General features: G+C 43.6%; 2 long non-coding RNA genes across 13 annotated transcripts in view; one reads left to right on the forward strand and one right to left on the reverse strand.

Annotated features, from left to right (window-relative positions):
• Window positions 1-20,338, reverse strand: part of LOC108393644 (uncharacterized) — an 80,031-nt gene that overhangs the window by 41,529 nt on the left and 18,164 nt on the right. For 2 of the 6 annotated variants that reach the window (XR_012131812.1, XR_012131810.1), the window contains exons 2-5: window positions 7,520-7,629; window positions 6,725-6,822; window positions 2,844-5,723; window positions 1,470-2,432 (exon numbers count right to left, since the gene is read on the reverse strand). This is a non-coding gene — a long non-coding RNA (uncharacterized lncRNA). The remainder of the gene's footprint in view (window positions 1-1,469; window positions 2,433-2,843; window positions 5,724-6,724; window positions 6,823-7,519; window positions 7,630-20,338) is intronic. The other 4 variants (XR_012131813.1, XR_012131811.1, XR_012131814.1 and 1 more) reach the window with 4 other exon arrangements.
• On the forward strand, window positions 5,330-18,053 carry LOC108393643 (uncharacterized). Of its 7 annotated transcripts, XR_005053771.2 has the most exons (6): window positions 5,330-5,480; window positions 6,314-6,393; window positions 7,567-7,674; window positions 9,363-9,463; window positions 11,960-12,088; window positions 15,709-18,053. It is a non-coding gene; the product is annotated as an uncharacterized lncRNA (long non-coding RNA). The 7 variants fall into 7 exon arrangements; XR_005053775.2 differs by lacking the exon at window positions 11,960-12,088; XR_005053769.2 differs by having other exon boundaries at window positions 11,960-15,848.

The following is a 20,338-nucleotide window of genomic DNA, read 5'->3' on the forward strand; positions in this document are numbered from 1 at the left end:
GTAAGGATGGTTCCAGGTGGACGGGAACCATGTAAAATAGCTTGAAGCCCGGAGAGAACACGAAGCCTCGAAGTGCCGGAAGTGCTGGAGGGGGTCCTTGGAAAACACAGCTGACCTGAATGGCTCATTCGTGACGACAGTGTCTCGGGCTCTATTAGTAATTGTGCAAAATTTTTAGTCTTAATGTATGATCAAAATTAACTTTAAATATTAGTAAAGGAGATTTTATTTTTCTACACTGCACTCTGAAAATGACTCCTGACCACTTCTAAATCCCAGCTAGGATTCCCGCCAGGGCTCTCTCCCCAGTCCCAGGAGCCAGCAGCTGGCTGTGGGCTTTCTCCTCTGACCTGGCTGCTGAGTGGAAGCATATGCATACCTCCCCTCCTCATAAAAAGAGTCACTTCCTAGTGGAGACAGAGTTGAACATAGATCTTGGATGTAGGCATATCATGGGAATCTTGGCACTTCCATCCACGGCCAGGCCCAGCTAGGCACTGGGGAGGTGACTTGATCTCAGGAAATGTGCAGTATAAAAAAGGGATAAGGCATCGAAACATTAAAATGTCAATTAACAATAAAACCATAAAAAATGTGAAGCTGGTACAATGATGAGAAGGTTACCTAAAGAATGTTAATAGGAAGTCAATAGAGGGAGAGACCATTGCAATCACATAAGACATCCCGCAGCAAGGACAGTTTGAACTGGATCCTGGGGAATGAGTAGGATTCTGAGAGACGGCTGACAGCTGGGTGATCAGGCACAGTGACGGGGGAGGTTGTGGGGTGGGGGCAGAGAGGCAGGGGAGGCAGCATAAGCAAAGATGGTAGGAAACTTCAATTACTGTTCTGGGGTTTGGAAGAGACTCTCTTGAACCCAGTGATCTTTCCACTTGCATACTTAAACTAATTCATGCACCTAAATGGGGACGGAGTTATTAAACACCTAGGATTTTGCAAGCTTTGGGGATAGGATTTTAAATTCAACCAAGGAAACAAAAAAAAAAAAAATGATGTGTAAAGAGCAAAGGCATGGATCATAATAGTCAGCTCTTTTACAGTTAGAGCTATTTAAATTTGAAGCTCAAGAAACTACATGTTTAAGTGCCTAAGCAGTCTTCAGTTGACTTTTAATTAACCTCTTTGGCCATTTCTCATCTAGGGAAATTGAAAAATATTTTTATAGTCCAACAAAAACTTATTTTATGCAAGAATTACATACATTTGAAAGTCACTTAAAATAATCTTTCAAAATATGTGATGTTTGCAGCTGAATCAAGCCAAATTGTATTTATCCCTTATCAGTTCTAGCTCTCCTGGCACAGCTCACTTGTTAAGAAGATTCAGACAAAGCCTAGCCTCTGGTGCAAAAGGGAAAACCCACAGTGGTTTGAAAATGAATTTCCCTAATCACACCACATCTCATTAGTTGATTTTTTTTTTAAATGTCCTCCCAAATGTGTACCCACCTCTTTATGCAGACTGTTCTTCCTCTATCCTTCTGAGTTGGAGGAGAGCATTTGTTTGTTCAGCTTAAACTAAATCTCAATAAGGACAAGGAAGAGGTTCTTCTTTCCTTTCACCCTCCCCTCTTGGAAAGAACAAGACCATGCTAGAGTTGCCTAAAAACAATTGTAGAGACCATGTCATTCAATTTTCACCTTGATGATGGTTAAGTGGAGTCACCTAACCTCCTTGGCATTCAAAGTCATTAGATTCTTACCCCTCCCACCGTAACTGGTCACCAAAAAGGATTCACTGTTGCAGCAGTCAGTGCTGCAGTAACAAATGCACAATCCTGGTGGCCTGGCACAACAGACAGTGAAATATATACAGTAAAACGTGGTTTTCCTGGGACTCTTCTCCATTCCGTGTCTCCAAGTTCTCTTTATTTTATAATATAGCTGCCTTACCATGTCATTTCTAAAGACATTTCAGCACAGAAGAGAGAGAAAAGGAAAGAGGCACCCCAGCTTGTGACTGCCTCAGCCTGAAAGTAATGGGTATCATTCTGCTTTCAAATCTTTGGCCAGAAGGAGTCTCCTGGCCTCAACCTAACTGCAAGGGAGAGTGGGAGAAAGTGGAAGAAAATGCAGAATAGCTGGTGAGCAATAACCATCTCAGCCTCAATTATATAATTGATTACATTTGATTCTCTGCTGAGCCAAGTTCAGAAGAAGCACATGGGGAACATGGAATTCTCAGCACCTTGAAATCATTGTCCAGAACCAACCTGGGGTGCGGAGTGCACCCATTCTGGAGGCACAGTATAGTGACTGCCTGGCTTGCCATCTTCCAGCAATAAGACCTTTGACCGGTCTCATAGATCCTCTGAGCTTCAGCGTGTGCATCAGTAAAATGGAGAGAATACTGACGTAGCAAGGCAGTTGGGAGGATCAGAAGAAATGGCTGCAAAGCATCTGGAAAAGGACCTAGCAAATACAACGCATATAATTTTAAAAGTAGCAATTATTATTATTGTATTTTAGTGATAATAATAAAAAGGCAATATCATCTTCATTATGTAAAATAATGAGTTAGTATATTTAATTTACCAAAAATAATGAAAACAATTTTGAAATGTATGCATCTCTGAGATTCCCTACTTGAGTTCAGAATCAGCTCTGACCCTGCATTTAATTTACTTTTAGCAGAAAATATAGCATATCATTACCTTTAGAGTTTCTCATTTCAGAAAGAAAAAGAAATCAAGCTTTTAGAGTAATTGCAAAATTTTTAAAGGGACCTAAGTGAAAGCAGAGTGGTAAGTTTCCATGACAATATCTGAACAACAGAAAGGGAAGGAAGGGAGAGGGGAAAGGGAACATTTAATGAACACTTACATGATGTTAAACAGTGTGTTTGCCACTTTACATCCAATATCTGGCTAAAGCATGGGATGATGCAATGAGATCAGTATAATGGTCACAGTTTTATGGAAGAACAAACAGACTCAAAGGTAGACTTTACTCGGTCAACCATTTAGAATGTTGCCGAGAGGGACACGGTCCCTATTTGCGTGAAAGCCTTGCCTACACGGTCCTGTACCATCCAGTCTCCTGCAGTTGCGTCTTCTTCCCATTTCTCATTCTGAATGTCCCATGTCGTCACAGCTTGATTCCTCTGTTTGTTCACAGTCTTTCGCAGAGCTTCTCCAGAGTTAGCACACCAACCCCCCTTCCCAGCTTGATTGCTCACCAGCACAGCAGGCTCCTCTTTCCTTCTGAACACAGGAAAACTTTCCTTAGATCCATTGCCTTGCCTACTCAGAGAGAGTCCTTGCTCGTCATAGTAAGCCTCGGGTGAAGGTGGACAGGGTGGTGGGGTGGTGAAATCACCGCGCTCCTCATCCGTCCCAGTAAGGACAGTGGGGCAGAATAATCAGTGAGGAAATCAGATGAGTTCCAGGATGCGTGAGTGGTCTCAACGGGTCTCCTCACAGGTTCCTTATTAACAGAAAGAGGAAAACAGTACCTACGCAGTGGTGTTAGTAATAGAGGAGGAGCATAGGGTTATCACCTGCCTCTGGAAGTGATGCATTGAGGGGGAACACCACCACTTTTGAGAATTGCTACCAGGATTAGGTTGCTGAAACTAATCATAAGGACGTATCGGACAGTCCACACCAAAGAATAGCCTGCAGCTGGCCGGGATTCTTTAAAAATGTCCATGTATGAGAGTGAGAAGTCCAGAGGAACCTTCCAGATTAAAAGAGGCTTAAGAGATATGGCCACTTAATAGCCCGGGTCCTGTACCAGAAGGGCAAGGCCTTAAAGGACATCATGGGGATAAAGGACAAGTGTGCAATAGTGGAAGGTAGATTAGATGAGAGCATTTTGTAACATTACCTTTCCTCAATGCACAGTATTGTGGCTAAGAGAATATTCTTATTCTTAGGAATTATGCATGCAAGTATTTAGAAATAAAAGGGAAAAATATACAAAGTCTATTTTCAAATGGCTTGGAACAATCATTTAAAATTTGTAATTTATGCACATATGTATGTGTATGCAGATACATTATGTCTATATATGTTTATATGTATAAATATACATATATATATATATATTCACAGAGAGAGCAGACAATAAAACAAATGTGGCAAAATGTTAAAAATTGCTGAATCTGGAGAAGTATACTAAGAGAAAGAGACTGAATTTCCAGCAATTCAATAAGCTTTAGAAGTTTGAACAAATTGAAGTTTCTGTTAACAGCAAGCAATTATTGGGTGCCCATCCTTCACCACAGATTGTCCTGGGCGGGTCACCAGCATTCTTTGCAAAGTTTTTTAATAGCTCTGGGTGTGGAAACTGTTTCTTCATTTTCATTTTAGTGGTGAATAAATCAAAGCAGGCTGCTCCCTTTGGGACATGGCAGGATTCTGGATTTGAATTCAGATCGGGCTCACTTCCTTTCACTGCGAGAAGAGGCAGTTCCCATGTGAGGTGAAGGGCTGAGGGTCCAGCCTGCAGGAGCCCACGGCCTTTAGGAGGACAGCAGGAAGGCAGGTGAGTCACTGGATACCTTAGGGTGGTGTGATAAGTACTGTTAAGTTCTTCCAGCTGGTATTTACTCAACACCTACTAGGTGCCAGGTGTTCTGCTAAGCCCTCTGGGGCCAGTGCTGTGCACATCAGCTCTGCCCTCCCGGACCCTCCCTTGTGGTGGGTGAGGTTGACACTAGTGGCACGAGCACCGTGGAAGCACACAGAAGGGGCCTCCGAGCCAGACCAGTTGGTCAGGAAGGCTTCTCAGAGGAGCCGCGGCTTCTGGCTTACCGGATTTTCCAATGGTGGGCCTGGAGGTGCTGCCAGATTGGATTTTTCAGGAAGAACCTTTGAAATCTTGCTCACCCTTAGGTTCTACAAACCCGCCAGGCACATTCCGTAATTGGAGAACTGAGAAAAGCACTAGCCAGGTGTTTTCTATTGCGTGCAGCCTGCACTCTGCCTGGTGAGTGGCTATATCCGCAGCCATAACCACAAGGAGCCCTGTGGGATGAGCTCTCCTAGGGCGGCCTCTCCGTCAGCCTTCCAGGGCACAGGAGCCAGCAGACAAGTCCCAGCAAGCCTGACCCGGCAGCGAGAAGAATTTGGGGGTGGAAGCGTGGTTTTGAACCGCAGCCTTGGGGGTTCCTGCTGTACCGGGCTTCTGCGGTTTGCTTTCGGATGAGAGGAAATGGTTCCTTAAGAAAAGCCATTCCAATCTTTCTGTCTCGTTTTTTCCTGAGTTGCTCAACACCTTTTCAGACGCTCTTGTTTTCACAGAGAAAAACAAAGCCGCCTCCCGGAAGCTGTACCTGGGGTTTTGTTCTTGCCAATACCGTGCAAAGCAGCAGCCCACATGGCTTTGTAAGTCAGAAACAAGAACCCTTCAGTTCCGTCCAAAGATCATCATCGCAGTAACGGAAGAATATGCTCCCAGTTTTATTCAGAGCATTCCCTGACATGACCTCGTTGCATTTTCAGAGCAGACGTGCAGGTTAGAGGCTGTTGCGGACAAAATACGTGGGGATTTCCACACCCCTTTGGGTGATGTGCCAGGAACCTGTGAAGGAACCCGGGGCCTGCCCCTGGGGGTGGGGGTGGAGCCCCTCTTAGGGCAGGAAGCCCAGCTGGCTCCTGTCTCTGCCTTTTGCTCAGCCAACCCTGCTGGCGGGAGCTGTTTGCTTGTAGTTGTTCCAAGCATTGGAATTCTGGGTAACATCTCTCCTGAAAAATAGGTCTCACAGATGAAAAAGAAGAGAAAAATAGTTTAGAGAGTATTAATCAGTTTCAATGTCTTCATAAAAAATACAAAATATGAATACAGGCCCAGAAAAGGAAATGATTTGCCTAAAATAACAGAACAAACTAAACAGCGGCCGAGCAGGAACTAAGCCTTCCCCCTGGGTGTCATTTTAGTTTGTACTCGAGGGCAGCACTTGCTGGGGTCTGGCTACGGCACTCACAGTGAATGGAAAGACCCAGACATCTGCCCCAAGAAGCAAGACACATAATAATAATAAAAATAATAATAATAGTAAGCATAATGATAATAAAATCCCTGAAAAATGTCCAAAATCTCTGGCATGGCTCCCCTCGCCGTCCTGGCACGTGCCAGTGCAGATACGAGTCCCCTGCCTCCGAGGGGTCACAGAAGGCCTGGTGCAGCTGCCTCTCCCTCCCAGAGCCTCTGTTTCCCCTCCAGAAACCAGTCTAGAGATGGTAGCTCATCACCTTCTCTTTGGGGCTCCAGAATGGGGCTTCCAATTAGGAGGCAACGAGCAATGTGAACTTTCGTCCTAACTACAAGCCTGACTCTGTGCTTTTCAGTGTAAAATGAGAAGATTTTCTAACGCTGGTGCTGCTTCAAGCTGCCTTGCAGGGCGCACAGAAGGACAGCCAGCTTCCAGGTGAGGGAACGGAGACTCCCCTGCAACATGCAAGAAGCGCAGAGGGGCGGTCCTATCACCGCATGGGGTGCCTCGGAGGAGAACTGGGTTCTAGTCCAGCTCCTTCCCGAGGGAGTGGTGGGCCGGAGATGCTGCCTAAGGACATGTGATACGTTATGTGCCACCTAGAGGGCCTAGGGCAGGAGCAGGAGGCTAAGGTGGTGGCTGCAGCTGAGTCAGCAGCACCAGGGGGGTGAAGGGACAATTATTCCCAAGCATTCAGCAGATCCAACGCACTTTCAAACACACCTCTTCCTCCTGTGCATAAAAAGATGTTTGACAGTTTCCTCACCTGTAACTTCTTAGACGGTTCTCATGCTGTCTGCTCTTTCCTTCCCTCCCAGCAACTCTCTCCCTGGTGGAAACAATACCGCTTTTTCTGTTCAGTCCCTACAGAAAGCAACAATTATATTCATTTTAAAATTGATGACAACAGTGAAACTCCTCAGAACTATAAAAAACAGTTAAAACCCCAAAGCTGGAAGGTGTTGATACTCCATGAAATTTTAATGATTCGATAGATTCTAGAGTAGGGCTTGGCCTTCCTCCGGCATGTGAATAATGCTATCTTTTTGTTAAAAAAAAAAAAAGCAGTTACATTATTATTTCTTTGATGATGTACAGATCATTTTCTTTCTGTGAAGATAGAATGCTCATTTTCATAGACACAAAGGAAATTAAGGAATGTCTACTGAGTTTTTAGCCCTCAGGACACACACTACTATTCCCAGCTTATTTTCCACTCGTGCCCAGAGGAGCAAAAGATAAGCACATTTTGTTGTTCCTTGTCACACTGCAAGATGATAACATGGACCAAATAAATAATGAGCGATCTGGCAAATTTTCCACCTGTACTATAGGTTAGAACTGGCCAAACGCCTTCCCACTTTTTTCAAATGACTTGTTTTGAAATTCACCTAGATTTGACCCTACTCTCTCACACCTGCTGCATCTGTGCTCTTGAGCATATTACCTCGCTTCCCTGAGCCTCACTTTCTGCATCTGTAAAATGGAGCTTAGACTAGTACTTCATAGCATTACGGGGCGGACTGAACAAGAAAATATGTACTTGAGCACAACGCCTTACCTATAATAGGCCCTCAGTAAAAGTGATTTCCTTTCATTTCACTCGAGCTCCTGATGAGGTTTCTGACGTGGGTGGCTAACACTGTAATGCATACTCGACAGTGAAGATCCCTGAGCACAGAGAAATAAAATGAACTGATCAAGATAAGACAAATGGTAAGTATTGGTATAAATCATTGGTCCTCAATCGAGCAAACATTTGGCAATATTTGGAGATTTGGAGCTTTCACAATGGGAAAAATATTGGCACCTGGTGGGCAGAGGTCAGGTAAACGTTTAACTGAGTTAAAGACTGCCTAGCGGTCAGGACTGGAGTTCAAGATCCGGGCTTTTCTCCCCAGAGACAAGAGTCCCCTCCCACTGCAGCCTCTTCCAGGTCACGCCTCTCAGCACCTGCTGCACTGTTGTTGCTGTCAGTGATGGGCCAGCGCCTCCTCTGTCAGTGGGGACTGTCTGGGCCCTGTAACTCTCTCCCAGACCCTGGGGAGCCAGTTATCCTATTTTGGGTCCACTGTCCAGCCTTCTCCCTCCACCAGTGGTTCAGCCTCACCTGTGATATGACCATGCAGAACCTTTCAGTCTGCAGCTGCTAAGTGCCCTGCAGTGCACAGAACAGCAGAGATTGTCTGGCTGAAAATGTTGGTAAGGGCAAGGTGGAGAACCCAGGTTTAGATCTATGTATTCTGACACCAAATCCGGGGTTATTTTCAAATCACCTTACATTTCCGAAAGTACATCAAAGCACCTTGTAAAACTGAAGCACTATTTTTGTTATTTGAAAGGCAGTCTAATACAATAGAAAACTTTAAGGTTTGACATATCTGGGTCTATTCTCAGCTCTACCACTCATTAACATCTAATCTGAGTGACCTCAGGCAAAATTAACTCATCTTAGCTCTGGTTTTCCATTATTTGTGAAATGTAACAGGATGCTTCAAAAGCTAAAAATGATATAGGGAAATGACGGAGTATGGTGCCAGTACATGGTAGGAATCCCATTCACAGCAGCTACAATAAAATGACTATTATAGTTCACCTGTCATCTATGGACATGGGTGTAGATAAATGTGGTGACTTTTTTTTTCCAACAGATATTTATGAGTACCTACTTTCTATGTGGCAAACATTGAAGAATCAGAAATGGACCACATAGAAAGAGCCTGCTGGGATGGAGTTTCCATTAGAGATGGGGAAATGGACAAGACTTAAAGAGAGAAATATAAGATAGTTACAGATGGTGGTCAGGGAAGTCTTCTGGGAGGAGGCAACTGGAGTAGAGACCCAAAGGGTAAGAAAGCACAAGAGAAAAGAAAGGGAAGAACATCCCTAAGAGAAAGAATAACTAAAGCAACAGCACCATACAGGAGGCATTTAAGGAAAGCAAGCAAGGAGTGCTGGGGCATAGAGCAGCCCCAGCAGGTGCTAGGACAGAGGTCTTTTCACCCTGCAGAGAACTGTGGGGAGGGGTGTAAGAGGCATACTGACTTGTCACTTGGCCCTGAGTACTTCCTCTTTGAAGGTTTCTACCTCCAAGGCTGAACCCTGAGGTTTATCACCCCAGAGTCCTGCCTTGAACAAAAATCCTCCATTGATTTTTGAGTTCTAAGCAGACTCTATAGTGGGGCCTTGGTAAAAGGAAACATAATTTTAGGAGTTCCTGTAGGATTAATGATGACCAAGAGTCAAGCAGGGTCTATTTCCCGTGTAACTGCAGCAGAGAGACCCTGGGTTATGGCATAGTAAAGGCTGAAATGTGCATCTTCTGGCCTCAGCAAAGTTTGGAAAAGACGTCAGTCACAGCAATAGACTGAAGTTAAGATGACATGATCCTCATTTCCCCCCAGACTGACAAGGAGGAAATGAACAGATTCTCTAGGCAAAGCTTCAGAAAGCTGCCCAACCCCAGGAGAAAGGCTCTGCGTGGTCACGTCCAGCCTGTGCACAGGTGAGGCTGAACCACTGGTGGAGGGAGAGGCTGGGGAGCAGGTCCCAAAGAGCCCAACTGTCTCCCTAGGGGGTGGGAGAGAGTTACAGGGCCCAGATGCTCCCCACTGACACGGAGAGGCACTGGCCCGTCACTGACAGCACCAGCTGGGCAGCAGGTGCTGAGAGGCGTGACCTGGAAGAGGCTGCAGTGGGAGGGGACTCTTGTCTCTGGGGAGAAAAGCCCGGATCTTGAGCTCCAGTCCTGAAGGCTCACATGCTGACCCCTAGGCAGCCTTTAACTCAGGGAACACCAGGCTGGTGACTGACTGAGACCAGTGCAGACTCGGATGACCCTGACCTGGATCTGTGAGCCCCTCTTCCCCAGGTACCCTGACACCATCTTGGATTAAAAAAACAGGAGTATGGGGAAAGTAAGCTGAAAGAGGGAGCATTTAACTGTAAGGAAATGCATTGTCCACAAAAGATCACCTCAATTATTGGATAGGACTCAGTTTTCTAGATTGGACTAAATTTAGATTCTCCTCCATGACCCAGTGGAGTAGGAAAACTAAATAAAACATAGAAATAGGAAGATGCTTTTTTTTTTTTTGGTTTTTGCACATTGTAGTGTGCTATGAATACATGCAATAGATACAAGGAATTAGTTGAGTTGGTATCAGGAGAAGTTTCCTAAATTTGAGAGGACCAGATGAGCAGAAGTGTTTGTTTCTTTAAATAAAAGAAGAAAATCAGGTCAGCACCAGATGGGAAAAGACACTGTCCTTTGCAAGTGGGTCGAGTCCTCCACGAGCCTTGGGAATGTTTGATCGTGTCCTCTGTGCCTGTCTTCTCCTTTTCTTTACCTTTGAGGCTGACCCTCAGTGCCTGCCCCCAACTGTCTGCTGGCCTTTTAATTTCTGAGTTAACGTCCTGCCTGGAAAAGGCCCAACTCTGGTAAAAGCTGCCAATTATAGACCCAGGGCTTATGATGAAGGTTGCTAAATAAAATATAGGATGCCCAATTACATCTGAATTTCAGATAAACAGCAAATAACTTTTTGTATATGTATGTCCCAAATGTTTCCTGAAAATACTGCATGGGACATAATGTTACTAAAAAAGAATTGCCTGAAATTTCAATATAACTGGCTATTCTATATTTGTGCCTGTTAATCTGGAAACCCTACTCAGAACAACAGCAAACCTGGACTCTGACGGCCTGGCAAATTGAAAGGGGAATGGATACCCAGCCAGCCAGCCACCAGCCAGCCACCCTGTGCTCCCTGTGGACTGAGAGGGCAGACCCTGCCTCTAGCATGCATGGATGTACAAATGTAAATGCAAATGTATCTCTAAATATACATATATTCAAAATTGAGGTTCTGGGGAAAGAGTGGCCTGGAAGGTTGAAAATGCCCAGCCACCCTGGGTCTTCCCAGGGCAAGGAGATCATCTTCCCTTCATATCAGTATCAGGGCCTCACAAGGATGTCATGCGGAGGCATTATTATAACCACTTCACAAAGGGGAAACTGAGACTCAAGGGGTAAAGCAGGCAGTGAACAATAGCAAAAAGTGAACTAGATGTATAACCTGTAAAACCAAAATTTCAATTTCAACTCTATCCAGATAGTACTCCAGAAATGCCTAAACATTTTTAAGTCTCTGCTTGTCATCTTTGGGATAAAATAATACACGGACCACAGGGCAGAGGGAGTATTTCATGTATTGACATGTGCAAAGAACCAGTGGCATAAGGAGGTACCCAGAAAATGGGAGCTATTGGCTCAGTTTCTTTAAGTTTCCCAGGAAGAGTGATGCCATGATCAAAATCAAGGGCTTGGTACATAGCATAATCATGCACACATGGAGTTATTTAATAAAGCAGATGTGAATTCATGTCGAGTATTCAGCTCATTCCTTCACATTAAGCATTGGCCTACTCTACCATCCTATTTTCAAGTGCAAATAGTTATGGTTTACTCTCGTAATATCTTGAGTCATGGATCCTTTTAATGAATTAAGTTCGTTGAATCAATTTGCCCAGCAGCAGCAGGCTCTGGGCCAGGGAAATGCCCCAGAAATATTAGACCCAAGCTTTTGTTACCTCTGAGTAAAGCAGGATGGGCAGAAGACTAGAAGGGGGTTATCAACATGAGCAAAGGGAAGGGCAGGGAATCCTGGAGCACAGGTGGGGCTAGTGAAAGTCAGCGAATGACGATAGGGGCAGTGGGGATGCACACTATTTTGGTGGCAGATGATGTCCCATAATCCCCACCTCTTTAAGAAGTGCAGAAATAGCCATAGCATTTTGCTTTTTTTAAGACTAGAAGACAGTTTTCTTTAGCAAGGCAGAAAGGTGGCCTGAGAGCTCAAAACCAGCCTAGCCACAGTATTTCCTAATGAAACACAGTGTCCGTTTCTCATCAGTGAGCTTTACCTTGCAAAAGAGTAAAGTAAGTGAAATATGTATTTGAGTGAAATTCAGCCTCCTTCCTCTACCCTGGGATGAACAGCCAGGAGACGTGGAGCTGGGAAAGGCAGGAGTGAAGGTGAGAGTCTTGAGTTCCCGCCACCCGTCGCTGCTGTACCAAGGATCACTGCCATAACGCCCATTCCTAACTGCAAACCACCTGGGAGTCCTGGTAGGAGGCTTACTTCTGAAGGGGGTTTTGCGCATGTAGAAAATCAAATTTACTACTTGCTCTTTCTTCAGTGTTCAATGTAATTATATTTATAAGTATGTTAAGTGAAGTTTCTCTAAACATTTAAACTTACAACTAATAAATCAAAATGTAAACTTCACTACTCCTTTCAAATTATACATTTTTGAAAATTATAAACCTTAGTTAAATCCTCTTTCTCAATAAAATAAGCCTAATGTGACCCATTCCCTTAAGTGCTTCAAACACCTTAAAAACAGCCATGCAATTCACAAAGTACCATAATGATTAAAAAGTGTATTGCTGTATTTATATCAACCTATAATAAAATTAGTGACCCTATAGTGACCCTATAGATACAGCTAATTTCTTCATTCTTTACATACTTCAATATATTTTAATGCATCTCTTCAGGTTGCAGAGACTTACCAAACAAAAAGTTTATAGTAGGCAACCGAGATTGTTGAATTATCAATGAATTGACTACTGATCAGAACAAGGGATGTGGTTAGGATGTGCAAAGTGACTCAAACACCAGCATTTCTTACCGGGTTCCTCTTAGAATCAAGATTAACTCATTGTGTCAGTGAGAACGTCCACAGCCATGCCTTTGCCTGTGATTTGGTGTCCCTGCTGTCTCTTCCTTCATTACATCTGTATCACAGAATGTGTTATGCTCTTCCCCAAATTATATGTTGAAGTCTTAACCCCCAGGGCCTCAGAATGAACTGTATTCAAAATTAGGCCTCTTTAAAGTGGTAATTCAAGTGAGGTCCTTAAGGTGCATCCTAATCCAATATGGGTGGTGTCCTTCTAAGAAGAGGAGACTGGGAAACAGACACGTACAGAAGGGAGACAATGAGAAGACACAGGGAGAAGAAAGCCAGCAGTCTGTAAGCCACACAGAGAGGCCTGGAGCAGTTCTCCTTCACAGTCTCAGAAGGAAACCCTGTAGACATCTTGATCTCAGACTGCTGGCCTCCAGACTATGAAACAATCCATGGCTGTTTAAGTCTGGGGTGCTTCGGTTCAATGGCCCTGGCAAACTGACATAGGATATGCAGCCTGAATTTACAATTTAACTAGTTTTACAGTTTTTGCTTCTCAGTAAAATGAGTTGAATCATCTGGAGGCTTTGTTTTCTAAGTGATCAGAGGCTGACTTGAGCTATCTGCCCTTCCTCCTGAATTTTGACCCATCCCTTAGACGGCAACCCACTGACACATTTTCCACCTGACTCTTGTCTGCTGTCCCTTGAGCTCACGGGCCCTTCTGCTCTTGGTGTAATTCCTGTCTCTTTTCAGAACCTTTTGCCCACCTCTCCCTACTATGCCCCAAGGTGGGTAAAAAAATATGTCCCAATACTTATAAACAGGTACATGAAAAACTAGGACATCATGTATGTCAATAGTTCCCTGCCAAATTTAGTTTATTTAAAAATTGCCTTCACCCTTCTTTGGTATTATAATTATTACCACATACCTTTTAATGAACTTATTTCATCTTTGAATGGCATGGCTTTCTTAGAGATTCAACACATTCCAACTAGCTATAGTTAATATTCTCTTTTGATGCTCAAATCATCATAAAGTGGCAAGTCGGATTTGTTAAGAACTATGACCTTTGCCCTTTCAGGGTGACACTAGATATTTTTAAGTTTCCTTGGCTTCTGGAAGTCACTGTAGCTTAAAATCCATTCAAATGTTTCTCCCTCCCAATACATGGGATCACTTGATCTTGATAGGGCTCAGTGCAGGCTACCCCAAGATATGACAGACATATTGATTATTTTGAATTAAAGTTACCTCAGAAACAACCAGTGCAAAAAGGACACTCTGACCCTCCTCTCTGACCCCCGAGAACAGGAAATAAATCTCCCCTAGGGAAGGTCCCGTCCCTGCACCAGGGGGGGGTAGAGAGATGTCCTTCGGCTGGACATAGAGAGCTCAGGCTGGAAGGCTGTGTAAAACAACTCCTTAGTTTCTTCACTAATTGGTTTCCAAGCCTAAATTTCTTTGTCTTGTCAGTTTCACAGATTTATTGTCTCCTTGTCTAAGAGCTATGAAAGCTGCCTGCTTTGGTCATTTCTTTAAGTCTCATATTTCTATGAGCTAAGGTACATTTACATGACATTTTTCTCCTGTTAATCTGTCTCATGCCAATTTAGTTATTAGACCAGCCAAAGGAACCAAGAGGGTTGGGGAGGGGATTTTCCTTTCCCAGACAGTCTCCAAGGAGTCTTGGTTCCTTCTGGCTCGAGAACTGGCTGTGCTGGGAGAGTGAGCCCTGGTGCCCAGGGTCATGTGGGTCTCCCCGCTGAGGGCAGGGCTGGGAGTCAGCTGCTACCACTCTGCGGACAGAATGGAAACAAACTATTTCTAGTCAAGGTCATGAAACTCACATCTCTAATTTAGATTTTAAGAATAATAAATTATTTTAACTTCAATATGCCTAAATTAGATTTTAACCCATCACCCCAGATGTAATTATGTATCCTTGTATTTCTACTTTCTTTCTGTGTGTCATCAGCTGCCATTTGTAATCACTTTATTGACCCTAAAAAGTGCAAAGCACCTCATAAATTGTCTCTACATCTCATCCCTTGACTGTTAGCATGGATACAAAATAACTCAGCCTATTGTATACATGTGGGGAGCACAGAACAATGACACAGGCAGGGCCCGTTGAGTGTATTTCATAGGAGTCAGCCTGATTTTTAAGGATGTAATTTATATGCCCAAAGACCTTTACCTACTTGCCTCCCCTCTCAGGCCTTCATTTAACTCATCCATCATATATATTTTTTTACCTAAAAAAAAGGAAACAGAAAAGGCCAGATTCCAATTCTGTGAGTCAGGAACGAATTAAATCCAGGATCAAATCTGCTTCATTCCCTGAAGGATCTTTGCAGGATGCATGTGGTCCTGAGAGCTCTCTCCTAGTCCCATAAAACAAACCACTGAGCCTCACTCAGCCGTTCTTCCCTCGTGTGAACTTGCAGATTAAAAGTGTTAAACTGTGTGAGAGCACTTTATAAACCTGAACCATGTGCAAATTGTCGGCATTTCTATCACAAATTAACGATCATGATAATGAGTGAGTTATTTCAGGCACTAGCTGTAAGGCACTCACCTAAGCGTCAGCAGCCAAGTCCTTACAAAGTCCTTCTATATTGGGGATTTCCAGCTCAGCACTCTACCTGCCAGATTATGCAGCATTTCGAATATGAAAATGAATTCCATGGATGAGAAGCGACCGTTCACCCACGGGCGGGGCTCTCCACTTTCCCTGCACCCCTGTCAGGAAGACGCCTGACCGGAAAGGCCCCACTTACCTGAGATACAGGCCAGTCCCCTAAGGACAGTGACGCCAGCTGCTCTGCCCCTAAGAAGCACAGCGGACAGCTGCGTTAGGGTGTAAAGCACGCAAGCCTTCCCGGCCTGTTTTATTCATTCCAGTTCCCAGGACAGCCCTCCAAACTGGATGAGAGGCACACCTTTGTCACCATTTCAACAGAACCAAACAAAGCAAGCTCATGATACAGCAGTTTAATCAGAGGACGCAAATCACTGTGCTCCCATTTCCCTCACCCTTTGGTACAGGTCCTGCCTTCTAGACAGGAAAGAACTCAGCTCAGACACGGGCAGGAAGAAAAGCAAAGTGACTCTGCGCACCCACACACGGATGTGACTGGAAGGCGGGAGGGATGGAGGGCCACACACACGCTGCTGCAGTTCTCCTCACGTGAAACCATTCAAAATGTTTGGCTTGTGAAATGACGTTGGTCAAGCCTCTCTTTCCCGTGGCTAAGGAGTGAAAGGCAAGCATTGCAAACAATACATGATTTTTGTAAATTTATTTATGACACAGATACAGTAAAGTATACTTTTACGTACAGTTTTATGAGATTGACAAATGCCCACAATCAGGATAGAGAGCAACTCCAGCAGCTCTCAACTGCTCTGCATTCCAACACTCCACTTATCCTGTAACCCTGACAACCACTACCAGTTCTTCATCGCCATAGCTTTGCTCTTACCCGATGTCGTATAAATGGAAAATGGTCCTCACTCATTTGCATAATGTCTAATGTATTTTAAATCTGACCATGTTGTTGCATGTATGGGTAATTTGTTCTTTTTCATGGCCCTGTAGCATTCTATTGTCTGGCTACACTGGTATTTGTTCATTCATTCGTCAGTTCAAGGCACTGGTATTTCCAGGTTTCCAGGTTTTGGTCATTATCAGTAAATCCACTATAAACATGTACATACATGTTTCTGTGTGATGTAAGTTTTTACTTCGTTGGGTAAATACAAAGAAGTGTGTTTTGTGAGTCCTATTATGAGTGTCATGTTTAACTTTGTAAGAAACTGCCAAAGTGGTTGTACCATTTTGGATTCCATCCTGCTGTATGTATAAGAATACCAGTTAGTCTACACCCTTACCAGCACTTAGTATCATCGAGAATAATTGTTGTTATTATTATTATTGCTATTATTACTGCAATTGCAATGTAATGGGTTGTGATGACGTCTCATGGTGGCTATAATTTGCACCCTCCTTAGGACGAATGATATGGAGCATCTTGTCATGCGCTTACTTGCCTTAGTATGTTTTCTTCAGTGAAATGTATACTCAGACTTTTGCCCTATTTTAAATTAGTTGTTTTCTTATTTCTGAGTGCAATAAGAGATTTGCAAGCTTACAATTTTTCACTAACTGATTTCTTACTAAGTAAAAGCCCACAGTATTACAAACAGATCTTTAATCAAAGATGGCCACAGACAGCTAGATTTTTAAGAAACCCAAGTATTTACAGTTCTGGAATAATGCTCCTCAAAGTTTGCTATGCAGATGAATTTCCCAGGGATCTGGTTCAAAATATCCATTATGATTCCCTTGGTCTGGGGTGGAACCTGAGAATCTGTATTTCTAATAAGCTCCCAGGCAATGGGGCTGCTGCTGGGGCCTGCATCACATTTTGATGAACAAGAGTATAAAAGATCATGGCTCAAATTGTCCTTTATAACCCCAGAGCTGAACACCACCAACATGTAATTAAATATTCCCTTTTTTTTTAAAGAAAAAGAAACATGAAATTAATAGATATATCAAAATCATGACATCTCTCCCTTAGGACATGATGTAAACTTTTAGAACTTGCATAAGTATGTCACAAAGTCCCTGCACCAAATATCTGTACAAATATCATGCTCCCATGTTGTTAATTTTGCCACTATAGAACGTAGATATTCCCACTGAAGTCACTCCAATGAAGTAGTTTTATGTGTACCTTATTAGAATCAATTATTTTTTCACCCCCAAAATACTTTGATGTAGTCACTGACTGAAGTCAAACTTTCTATGTTTTCTCCCCATAAACAATGATGTGGGAGCTGGTGGACAGCAGTCAGATATCCTAGGACCTTATTGAAAAAGCCTCATAAACAGAGGGCAGGAATAGTGTGGATCCTATCTAAATGTTACTTAATATTGCATCAAATATGAAATAAAATGACAGTACAAAAACACTTCTGTTATCCAAGTCTATTTGGCACCTGGAATTTCTGCTGCATTTCTGATTTTAAAAGAATCAGAATCCCACTAGCCCAGAAAAGGAAATCATCTATGTTCCTGGAAAATGCACACACTTGTTTTTAAAGGGGGTGGTATATACTTTAGACGATAACTAAAATGAGCCATGGAGATTCAGGAAGAAAGTATTAGAACTTGTATTTTCAGTCATTTTTTTAATTAAAAAAAAAATAAGACAATCACATCTGACCAATGCTGACGCTATCGATTGACACATGGATCTTCATTTCATCTCACTGACGTGGCGTGAAAGATCAAGCATTTCATTTTGGACGTAAGTCTGAAATATCCGAGAGATGTGAATGGAGATGTCAGGTGAGCAGTTAGACAAGCAATCATGAGAGCAGGAGAGCTGGGCCCGTAAACACACACCCAGCAGAGCAGAGAGGGGGTGGCTAGGTGCACTCTGGTGATGAAAGAAGGCATAAATGGGAGGGAATTCTGACATTTAGAGTTTCACTTCATTAGCGTTTAAAGGAGGAAGAACATTCAGGGAAAACTGAGAAAGAGGCATTAGAGTCAAAAGTAGCGAGAGAAGGAACTATGTTCCCAGGAGAAAGTGGTGTTCAGAAAATAGGAGAGGGTCAAGGAAGACTGATTAACCACATTAGCTATTGCTGGAGGGTTTGGTAGAATGAGGGCAAAAGATGCTTACTGACTTTGGTTACAGGGACCCATGTCGTTGGTGGCCTCCGCAAGAGGACGGCCATCCCAAAGGACCTCAGGGCAAAGTGCAGGCAGACGGGGTCTGTGTCCGAGGAAGGGCATTGTTTTTGCTAAGAAAAGTTTACTTTATTTTGGTGTAAAGAAACATACGTGCAGGCTCTGAGTGAGATTTTGTGGAATTAAAATGCAAAGTGACGAACAAAGACATGTTTCAAATTATCACGCAAAATCCTATCATCTGAGGGCAATTCCTGTAAGGAATGTGTGTCTAACTCCAGGGCTTTCTTACTTGGCAGGTTTTTGCTCTTTTCATCAAAGCCAAGTAATTGTGGTTATATTTTATGCACTGCTTTTTTCACCTCACCTTTTAACAGACAAGTTTTAAATGCTTTGGAAGCATAATATACCATGAAGTAGGCATACCATATAGATGGTCATCCCATTTAGATCATTTCCACTCTGAAGGATGTTATAAAGCTGAAATGAGCATCTTTCTGCATAAACCTTCTCTCTCATTATTTTGGATTATTTTCTTACAGAGGAATATGCATAGGGTAATTTCTAGGTAAAACGTTAGAAGCACCTTTAAAATCTAAGGACCTGTTCAGAATGAATGTATGCTGCAGAATGAAGGACCCCAGTGGGTCCCAAAACAAGATAACGAAACTTTCGGCAGTTTTAATTCAAAAACGTTCATGGATTCAACTTCTAATAATAACTCAGGATATTACTATTACCTGTTCTTCCAAGGACGTAGAACTTTTCCAATACCAGGCAGTAGATCATTGCTGCCAGTAAAAGGAGAAGGGTTGGGGGAGTGAGAGAAACTGGAATAGTAGGGAGAGGAAAAGAGGGGAAGGAAGGCCATTTGCTACCATTCATTTCAAGAAAGCCTTAAGTTTTGTGTAACTTGTGTCTTTCTCCAAATATTTTCATTGCCAACAGCTGGAGCACTGGTATGGTAGACACTTAGCAGTTTGAACATCTCTGACAACCAACTGCTCTTCCTGCTCACCCCAGTCTCCCATTTGGGAACCCCCTACTGGCTAGGGTCCTGGTGAGAAGAACCTGCCCCTCACTAGGCCAGAAAAGGCCACCACAGTTCTTCCCACCCTCACATGGGTCAACAGGGGGCCGGCACACGGATGGCGCTCAGCACATTAACAATCAATGATGGGATTTGGATCTTGAGAGAGAGTTGCAATCATGTGGGGCAGAGGTCATTGTCACTGCAGTGGTGGCCTGAGGCAGGCTGGCCTATGCCTGTGCTGGGATCTTAGCTGCAGGCCTTGATGGCCAGCTCTGCTGGCGATTGCCCATCTCTGTGTGGCCCCCCTGCCTCATGCTGTTGCTCTGAGTCCTGAAAACCCTTTGATTATCTCCCACCCACCACTTAAGTTAGCATGTGTAGGTCTTGCTTGTAAGGAAGTTTCAACTTGAGTTCAGAAGGCAGGACCAGGCTGCATTTAACATTTTGCACTTTATCGTTAGTGCAGTGGAAAGAAAAAAATGTGAGTAAGAATTTTTCAACACAGGATTAATTATCCAGGGGCAGGGTGGATGGGTCACATGAAGATGGGTCACATGAAGAATATAAAGCGTAGCAGTAAGAACAAGAGGACACACAGGTGAACACCCAAGGGTGGCAAGGAGCAGAGGCTGGCTGCTCAGAGGACATTCTCGCTTTTGCATCTTACAAGAGGCTGTGGCCTCCAGGGAAGGAAAGACGGGGCACTGAGAGGCTGGAATTGGCTGGGAGCAATTACAAGGACAAATAAGGATGTCAGGAGACACGTTTTATGCAACTCCTGTGTAGACTTATGGAGCTGTGTTCTGTCCACTTCATGGGGCCAAAAAGAATGAACAATTTGATAATAATCAGTCCCTCTGACAGCTGTGCCCCAGCCCCCATGCTCATCTCCACCATGTTAGAGAGAAATAGACCACCCCAGCACAGAGCCACCTCCC

This window comes from Manis javanica, chromosome 5 (assembly GCF_040802235.1).
Source record: "Manis javanica isolate MJ-LG chromosome 5, MJ_LKY, whole genome shotgun sequence".
Classification (NCBI taxonomy): domain Eukaryota; kingdom Metazoa; phylum Chordata; class Mammalia; order Pholidota; family Manidae; genus Manis; species Manis javanica.